The sequence below is a fragment of the Euphorbia lathyris genome, chromosome 10 (genome assembly GCF_963576675.1).
Source record: "Euphorbia lathyris chromosome 10, ddEupLath1.1, whole genome shotgun sequence".
NCBI lineage: Eukaryota > Viridiplantae > Streptophyta > Magnoliopsida > Malpighiales > Euphorbiaceae > Euphorbia > Euphorbia lathyris.
Window position 1 is genome coordinate 29227690 of NC_088919.1, and position 10589 is coordinate 29238278.

Below are 10589 nucleotides of genomic sequence, written 5' to 3' on the forward strand. Positions count from 1 at the left end.
GATAATAAACGTTAATAATTAGTTTAGAAAGTCGTTTATTTATGTTATGCTTTATTTTTAGATTGCATTTCGGATGTAGCGCACTCAGTTGTTCATGTTCTATTGTGTTTTGTCATACTGATGTGTGTGCTAGCTTTGTTTTGTTTATTCTCCTATTTCTTCGCCGGGTATTCATGAGAAAGTGTAATTTATGGCGTACCTCATTGTTCAGGAAGTCTTTCTCACCCCTCTTCTTATGCTTTTACTATTATATCTTGATCCATTGAGGACAATGTCATGCTTAAGTGTGGGGGAGAGGGTAATTTTAGAAAAATCATGATCTTGTTCTTAAAGCTTGAGAAACTTAAGAATTGTTTGATTAATTTTTCTAGCATCAATTAAAGGACTCTGTTTGAAAGTTTATTTTAACATTGAGACAATTAAATTAGTAATTTGGTTTATGAGTTTTGGCTTTGTCAACTGTTTAAGCTTTATTTTATACTTTTGTGTAGATATCATGCTTTTAAATATAACTTTAACTTTGAGAATTCTTTATTCTTGTTGATTTGTGAAAAGTAAGTTGATTTAGTTATTGAAGAATCAAATGTAAAAATTTAACCCTCAAATTGTGAGTTTTTGAGCCTAAAATCAGTTAATTTTTCTTTGTGAGTGAGTCTTCCATAGCTTGCTAATGCTAGAACTTGCTTAGTTGTCATGCCAAAATTGCATGTTTATTCCCAAAGTAAAGTGATAGAGGCATAGGGGTAACCATTTGGCTTAAATTGACCTACCTATGTGCAAAGTTGAATATCCTCATTGTAGTGAGCCCACTTGAGCTTAATCTTTTTTTTTGATAGCCACTAGATTGTTTTTCCTTAGCCTATTCTCAATGTCTTTTCCTAAACACACCCACATGGCTAATGTTTTACTTTGTAAAAGTTCCCAAATGTGTGTTGTCAAAGAAAAGTGCTTTGCTAAGAGAATTTGTACTTCATGAAATTTGCCTATGTAAAAATAATAATAATAATAATAGTAAATATAAAAAAAAAGAAAAAAAAAGAAAGAAAGAAAAAAGAAAAAAAAACATAAGGCAGAAATTCCCTTCTCGTGGTATCAATTTGTCAAAGTCATAATAAATGGCATGTGTTTGATTTTAAAACATTCCCTTGTAATGTAAATGTTCCGAGCACAGTCGTGTAAGTTGGGAATTGTAAGATTATAGCCATGATTAACCTTAATATTTTCTATCCATACCTAATCACCCTAGCCCCATTACAACCAAAATGAAAGACCTCTTGATTACTTTTGGGTTTGGAACAAAGCAATGGAGTTTTGACAACTTTGCAAGCTTATGGGATTGAGCAAGTATGCCTAGACTGTTGAGTGCTTCAATTTTCAATACCTTTAAACATATTGGAGCGATTGAGTGACCACTTTGTGAGACATTTTGATTCGAATTGGCTTTTTCTTCTTCTTTTGCATTTTGGCTTGCTTGAGAGAATTCTTGGTTAAAGTTAAATTTGTTTATTTTGATTTCTAAAAGCAAAAGTATGATTTCTAAACCTTTCTTAGTTGACAATCTCTTTTTTTCATCACCTTGTTGCTAGTTTAATTTGTCTTTCATGCTAGAATTACTTACCCAAATCATTTCTTTTATTGTTGCTAAGAATGAGTTTTTCTTTTCTTGAGGACAAGCAAAGATCTAAGTGTGGAGGTATTTGATATGTGTATATTATACTTATTTTTACCCCTTAATTCTCATGATTTAATTGGATAATTAAGCTACTAATGGGAATTTTAAGTGATTTTTCTATAGATTGAAGAAAGAGGACCTTGGTAGATCACTTGGGCTTAATTGGAGTGAAATTGATATTTTGGGGGAGCAAAAAGATCAAAATGGAGAGAACCAATGATCAAAGAGGAATTTGGAGAAAAACATATTCTGCTTGTTCAAGGGTCACTGCCTGTTCAGTGGAAGAGCTCATGCTGTGCGCAAGAGGAAACAGGTGCTTAAACGAGAAGAACAACCAGGAATGAGTGAGAACAACCGTTCGGATGAAAGATGAACCAAAAAATGTGGATTATCACTCTTCCCTGATTTATTAGAGATCTTTCCTGAAGGAGAAATTGAATTTGCTGCAGAACAACCATGACTTTGCAAGAAAATGATACAACATGGGCTGTCTGACTGTTCAGCAGACTGTTTCTGTCTGTCAGAATAGTCTGGCAGACCATATCTTCAATATTTTAATCTATCTAGAACAATGATTTCTACTAGATTTTTTGGCTATTTAAAGAGCCTTTCTTTTGTGTTGAGATTCATTCATATTTTAGATCTGAATCATTAGGGTGTAATTTTGTTTCTTGTTCTTTTAATGCATTGTTTGTTCTTCTTTATTATTTTTGTCTTACTTCATTTAATTATGAGTAAGTAATTTAATTAACAGGTATGCGACTGTCCAGGAACAGGTAAAAGGGTAGGTTAACTTCCCTCTAAAGTCATTAAGTATAATTAGCTTGGCTGTTTAATGAGTAATTAACGTTAAATAGGAGTAGCTAACCTTTTTCTGAGCAGAGCAATCACGAGGAGACTCTCTTTGCAAAGCTGAACTTTCATTGAGCACATTTAATCATGAAATAGAGACGTAATTGATTATATGTTAAGGGTTTTAATTGTTCAAATTAAATGCTTTCCTGTTCCTAAGGCTTAAAGATATATTAATCTCAAGGAGACTTATTTTAATTGTTTTTAAAGAACATTCGGAACAAGGGACACCTGACTCAACCGATTTTCGTGAAAGATACTTTAAGCCAAAGCTGTTTCTACTTAAGGAACAAGGAGCGAAGTGCCTGTTCACTACCATTTTTGCATCTGCTGTATACCTGTTCTTCCCAAATCTGATATTAAACTTCTTTTTAACTTGTTTTACCATTTTATTTTATCAAATCAACACCACATCAATTTAAGTGATCGGTTACTCTTTAAACTTGACTGTTCTCATCCTTAGAAGTATTTATATTCACTTGTTCTATCCCTGTGGATACGATAATTCACTTACACTTTATTACTTGTACCTAGTGCACTTGCTAGTGTTCACATTTTAGGACAACAACTGGTAACATTACTAACTCATAGGTCTGGTGGAGTTCATCAAATCCCAAAGAGATTTGGATTTCTAGTGGGAGCCGATGAAATCCCAATGAGATTTGGATTTCTAGTGGGAGACAACGAAGAGGTTCCCGTGTTAGACGATGAACCTACGACTTATGAAAAGGCTCTTGAAGGCATATACATGTAAGCTAGTGAGAGCTCGTATGAGCCTTTACATGTAAACTAGTGGGAGCTTGGTCATTTACTTATCATTATATGTCGATGATATTCTACTAATGGGAACGACGTAGCTATGCTGCAATCGGTGAAAATTTTGGTTATTGGATAAAATTGTGCATAATAGACTTAGGAGAAGCAGCTTATATCTTAGGGATTAAGATCTATGGAGATATATTGAGAAGACTGCTTGACCCCTCCTAGTCTAAATGCATTGAGAAAGTGCTCAATGACAAAGTCGATTATAGGTCAATCCGAGTGATGGTCACTGGATTGTTGTCAAGAACATTCTTAAGTACTGAAAATGACTATAGACATGTTCCGAGCATATGGAGATGATAAGTTGAAAGTTGGAGACTTTCACATATAAGTCATCAAACAGATAAAGATGATTTCACAAAATACAAGTTTATTCTAAAAAAGGTACGGTTAGCTAGAATAGTTCCAAGCAGGAAACCGTAACTGAGCCAAAGATCAAATCAGAGTATATAGCAGCTTTGGAAGCAACTGAAAGGAAGTTTGGAAAGGAAGTTCATTAATGAACTAGGTGTGGTACCTGACATTGTTAATGAGATTAATAATAGAGTTGTTGCTCTTACTAAGGACCCGCAGTCTCATAATACGTCCAAACACTACCTCAGTCATTACTATCTCTACCGAGAGATAACAACAAGAGTACATGTGAAAATTAAAAGAGTGCCCATAAAGGGACAATCTTATAGATCCGCTTAAAGAATGCCTTACCCCAAAAGGTTCATGATGGTCATGCGAACGCTTATGGGAATGTTTTTAGAAACAATTGGCTTTAGTCCAAGTGGGAGTATGTTGGGGTTTAGTGTCCTATAGTCAATTGTTTTAGGATATAAACCAGCTGTAAATGAATTGTTCTTTTTATATCATTTGTTTTAATAAGATATGGTTTTCAACTGTATAAAGGCAATTACTTTTAAAAACTAAATAAGTCTAATAAAAGGAAATCCCTAAGGTTATTTAAAGTGATTATAAAGTGTTCATACAAGCATAAAGTGAGACAAAACATTATAATAAACTTAAAACCACCCCAAGCCAAGTAATATATTTTGAATAGGGATTGACATAATACTATAGAGACTTGCATGTAACAATGTTTTCTATTGAGACAGAGAGCTGATCTCACAAGCTTCAGATATGTGGATATCTAGACAGTTACATGGATCCAATGAAGGAGTTCATTAGGATTGGGGACCCGACTTGAGATAACAGGATGAATGGATTTATCCTATGTCACATGTTTATCACATTGGTATTAATAGGTATAAGTAATCCTCATACTCAAAGGAATGTTAATTAGTGATTCTGGATTATGCAATGTGATACTTTGACTCTGTTCAAACACGATCCATAACAGAGATGACTCTGGGGTGTGTGCGGGCAGGCGTTGGGTATCACAGGAAGTAATTACAGAATAGTTAACATTGGATTGAGCATTTGTCACTCCTGATAAATGGGAGATATATCCAAGGATCACTTGTGGAAGACTTAACTCTAAATCCTTGCAATGTGATAACTTAAGAATTGAAATAGAGATTTCACTTAACCTATCTATTTGGAGTTAACTCGGCCTGTACAAGTAAAACGAACGTCTCGCTATATATGACTTGACATAATCCATAGTCATAAGATTCAGTTCAAGGATGTAGTTGATAAAGGATCGAATTATACTATAACTAATACGGGAAGGTCAACAACGGAATCAACCTGTCTTCTTATAGCTCTGGGGAATGTTTACAGTTCTGCTATTCATAGTCCTCGCACTCATTCCGTGATACAAAGATTAAATGTAATTTTTGGGAAATTAATTTAATGGTTGTATATGACTAGTAGCAATGGGTCACACATAAGACTTAGAACCAAAAGAGGAATGAATAGTAATTAATAGTTGGAAGCCCAACATGGTCCATTAAGGCCAAATAGATGAAGGGGGCGAATTGCATGTATTAAAATACATGTGGGAATTAATTTATTTTAGACAATTGTAAGCAGATCAACCTGATGAGAGGAAAAACTCGATCAAAGCAGATCGACCAAATGAGAGGGATCGACTTCAGCAAAGCAATCGAGGAAGACAACTGATTACACAGAACCACTGAACAGAAGAACTCGACCAGATGAGGGAAAAGATTTAGGAATTTCAATTTTGTTAGGGTTCAATCGCATCGCATAGGAGAGATTTTCAATTTTAGTTTAGGGTTCAATCGATAAGGAACTTCTAGCGGTGGTATATGCTTTTGAATGAAGCACATCAAAACTATACCACAACTGAGAAGGAACTTCTAGCGGTGGTATATGCTTTTGATAAATTCCGACCATACTTGGCTTTGTCAAAAGTAGTGGTCTACACTGACCATGCTGCCTTGCGCTACCTGTTTGCAAAGAAAAATGCTAAACCAAGGCTAATTAGATGGTTGCTGTTGCTCCAAGAGTTTGACCTAGAAATCAAAGACAAGAAAGGAACAGAGAATGTAGATGTTGACCATTTATCAAGAATTGCCCCTAAAGTTGGCCAGGAACAACTAGAAATCCTAGAGAATTTTCCTGACGAATGGTTGTACTCTCTAAACCTTACACATTAGTTTGCTGATATTGCTAACTATCTTGCGAGCTCAATTAAATCGTATAACTTGTCCACAAATCAGAAGAAGAAGTTCTATACGGAAATCAAATATTATTTTTGGGAAGAACCGTATCTTTTCAGGTTGTGTGCTGACCAGATCATACGAAGGTGTGTGACCCAAGAGGAAGGACAAGCTATTCTGAGCCATTGCCACGACAAAGAAGCTGGTGGGCATCATGGTGCAAGTAGAACAACCGTGAAGGTGCTCCAATCAAGTTTCTTTTGGCCAACCATATTCAGGGATGCCCACATGTTTGTAAGTACATGTAATGAATGCCAGAGACCAGGTAATATCTCAGCCAGGAATGCCATGCCTTTAAATAACATTGTTGTGTGTGAAATTTTTGACATATGGGGTATAGACTTCATGGGTCCATTCCCTTTATCATTTGGTAACAAATATATCTTAGTTGCAGTTGATTATGTAAGCAAATGGGTTGAGGCAATAGCTAGTCCCACGAATCATGCTCGTGTGGTAGTAAAATTCCTAAAAAGGTTGTTCGCCCGATTTGGTGTCCCACGTGCTATCATTAGTGATCAAGGCACCCATTTCTGCAATGCACAATTTGAAAAAGTGATGGGCAAGCTTGGAGTCACTCATAGAATTTCCACACCATACCACCCACAAGCTAGTGGGCAGGTGGAGATCTCCAATCGTGAGATCAAAAGAACCCTTGAAAAAACGGTGGGCAATTCTAGGAAGGACTGGGCAAACAAGCTTGACAATGCATTGTGGGCTTACAGAACTGCATACAAGACACCAATTGGAATGTCACCCTTTCGGCTTTTATATGAAAAATCTTGTCACCTCCCAGTGGAAATTGAACACAAAGCATTCTAGGCACTAACTTTTCTAAACTTTGAGGAACAGGCTGTTGGTGAACAGAGACGTTTGCAGCTCAGTGAAATGGAGGAATTTAGGCTGTTCTCTTATGAGAACGCGGTGAACTACAAGGATAAGACCAAAAGATGGCACGATAAGAAAATTCAAGAAAAAGTCTTCCACGAAAGATAGAGGGTACTGCTGTACAACTCCAGACTTAGACTGTTTACTGGAAAGCTGAAATCACGATGGTCTGGGCCTTACACCGTGAACAAGGTGTTTCACCATGGAGCAGTGGAAATCGTCCAAAACGATCATGAACCTTTTAAAGTGAATGGACAGAGATTGAAACCATATCTTGAGAATGACATCCCGGGAGCAATTGACACTATCCATTTCCAAGATCCTCCAAGAACTTAGCATCAAAAACAGGGTGTTCGCTGCACACACCAATTGCAGCAAGAAAAAGGGGGTAACCCTAAAACTTTGTACCCTGCTCACATTTTGTACATACCATTTGTGTCAACATTTTTTTTAGTTAAATTAATTCTGTTATACCTATAGGGTCCGTAATAGTTAACAAGATGAGCATCTCCAAGTACTATGGGCAAAAATATAAACTTGCTACCCTTCACATAGGGATAAGTTTTAACTTTTACTTATACGAAAAAGGAGGAATGAATTTCAAATGGGAAGGAAATGTGTTGGCAAAAATTTAAATTACAAATTTTAAAAGATAAGGGCTAGTCACATCACATCTTTTCGGTTTACTTTTTGTACTTAACCACTGCACATCTCTCTCGGTATTTACAAAGCAAGTAAATAGTGGTTAATGCCAAAAAGTAACCGTTTGCACATCCTCCCAAAGACGTCCTATCTTCCTTCCACTTTTGCTGCCCCACCCACTCCTTACATGTGGCATTAGGGGAAGCGTTGTCATAATTACGGTACTGGCAACAGGCCGTTTCAAACAAGTACTACTTAAAGGATGAGGGTAAAATGCGGACCCTAGTAAAACCCCTTTCTTTTTTCTCTCTCTCACACCTTCCCCCATATCTTCTCGATAACCTTTTTGTGCAGCTATTTAGTCACCATTACAGGATGAGAACTCGTGGTTCAGGTAAAGTAGTGAAAATTGAGGGCATGAAGAAGGAAACTAAGAAAGGAAAGATGGTGGGCACTAGTGCTGTGGCGTTCATACCAGACGAGAAGTTGGTCAAGAAACTCTCTCAATTCAAAGATGCAAACGTCCAACAATACTATGAAGATTTGGCACAGCTTGAATTCGATCCGGTGAGAACGGTTTGTTGGGACGCGTTGAAAAAACTTAAGCTTGCCAGCCGAGTGAAGGAACGTATGGAGGCTGGCCGCTTTGGTTGTTTCTTTGAAATGAAAGAGCTAGCCTACAAAGAGCTCACCCTGGAGTTTTTGGGTACTTTCAAGCACGACCCAGAGATAACCGACTCTGACGAAGAAGGAAAATTTAGTTTTCGTCTCATGACCCACACCCAGCATCCATCTTTGAACACCTTCAACCTCTTACTCGGTGCAACAGACGACGATGACTTGGAATCAGAGGCATTCAAGGGGGCTTTCATTGAAACCCCTGACGAGTTTGACCCTCCGATTTGCTGGCATTCTATCTCGGGCCAGCCAAGTTATGATGGGAGTGCTTCTAAGGCCTCCACCATCCAGGATTATGCCCTCCGTTATCTACATAAGCTGGTGTCAGGGACCATATTTGCAAGGGAGAATCAAGCCACCATTCTGAACGCAGATCTAGCAACTCTGTGGAGCATGGTAAGTGGGCGAAGGATGAACTTGGGATTCTGGTTCGGTGAGTATGTCAGTGCCTTTGGATGCAAGAACTCTTCCCTGATTTGTTGCGGTAGCATCGTTACTCGCATTGCAAAAGCGATCGGGGTCTTCAAACTTGAAGACCGAAACAGGCTCACAGTGGTAAATCACCATGATCCAATTTATTTAAAGAGTCTACAAAGTACGATGATCGGGAAGATGATCAACGGTAAATGGGTATGGATGTCGGACTTTGTCGAGTCAAAGAGGGTGGAGAGCAAAAAGAGGAAGAACAAACCGGCGGTCTTAGTCTCGTCTAAGTCGGAAAAGCTTGAACAGGCCAAGGACCTTGGTTTCAACCGCAAGTGTTCCAAGCTATCCAACGAGGACATTCTCTCCCAATTAAACGCCCTGTTCGCCCAAACAAGAACCAACAGAGACCAAGTACGAGCACTTCAGGCTCAAAATGCACAGTTGCAGGGCGAGGTCGATGTTCTTAAGAACCTCTGTGTGGAGGAAGAGCAAGGGAGAGAGTCCATCCGGTGCCTCCATCAAAAGTCCGGTAAGACAAAAACCTGAACCAACCCACAATGCCGCCGCCTCCTCGAAAGGGGATGGCACTATTCCTGAAAAAGATCGAGAGGTTGTGGTGTATTAAATACGGACGCTAGCAAGTGTACCAGGTCGTGTGTAGTATTTGGTAAGACCAAGTGTCGTATTCCACAGGGATTGTTCTCTATTGAGAAGAATAAGTTACCTTAAGTGTTAGATACTTAATTTGGGTGAATAATGTGTGAGATTTTAACATAACAGAAATAAACGGAAAGTAAGACAAATGAATTCAAGATAAACAAGCACAGATCTAGCCATACGCCTAATGAACAACTGTGCCTAACTTTTACCGCTGAATGATATAAATTTATATTCATGAGTTGGGTCTCACTCTCTATGGTCACTAAGGTCCGGTGTCCCATTTCCAAAGATACTAAGTAAGTAATATTAACCAAGTATCCTTGCGCTAACATACAAACAAGCATTAAGCAACAGAGAGCATTCATAAAGAAACCCCAATATGTGGTAGTTTTCGTATCCGTCCATTACAACATATGCCGATTAGCCGTTTCCATTACGTCGGAGCACTGTCGTGTCATCCTCGGCAACTATCAAATAAACTCGATCTTAATCTATTCTTGAAGCATGCTAATAACACTCAATCATGGATAAAAATACTTCATTCATTGATAAGAGATACTTACAGTCGCCGTCTAAATGGCTGGCTAGGCCTGCAAAAGAACTACTCACTCATTGTCATGAGGGAACAACTTGTTCTTCCCAAAAACATCCTTGCAACGAAAATAAAAACAGAATATAAAACTAGTGGTGGCGGTAATGCCGAGATACCTATTACAATATTATTCTTCCTATTTATACTCCCTTTACATCAACCCTAATTACAAGGGCAAAAAGTCACAAAAAGGTAAAAACAAGGACAAGTAAACAATCCTCCTACACTTGGCACAAGATGGAAAGTTGTCTTGCTTTCCACGTTTTTCTCTCTTTCTCTCTCCTGTAACTTGCTCGACCCGCGCGTTTATCCGTTTTCCTTCCAAATGACCCGTTAGATGCTATTGTTTAAGTTGTTCTGTTCTACTGAGAGGCTGTTCGTGAAGATTCCTGCTTGAACTGTAATTTCTGGTTGTTTCTTCCATTTCTGGTTGAAAACTAGGACTTTGAAGCTCTTTTCCATGGATGACCGTCTTCATAAATTTGCTCTTTTTACTCGCATCAAATTACCCCCAACTTAAGCTTTTGCTTGTCCTCAAGCAACACATCAAAATAAATGAACGAATCAGGATGAAATTACATAAACAAAAGAACAGCTAAGACAATGCATTTAAGGTTTCTTGTGATGATTGAAATTCAAATGATGAGAAATTGAGCTGACACAACTAGCTAATGAATCCCCTAATCAAAGATCAATTATTTTCCTAGTACTTCTGGGAGTTCGC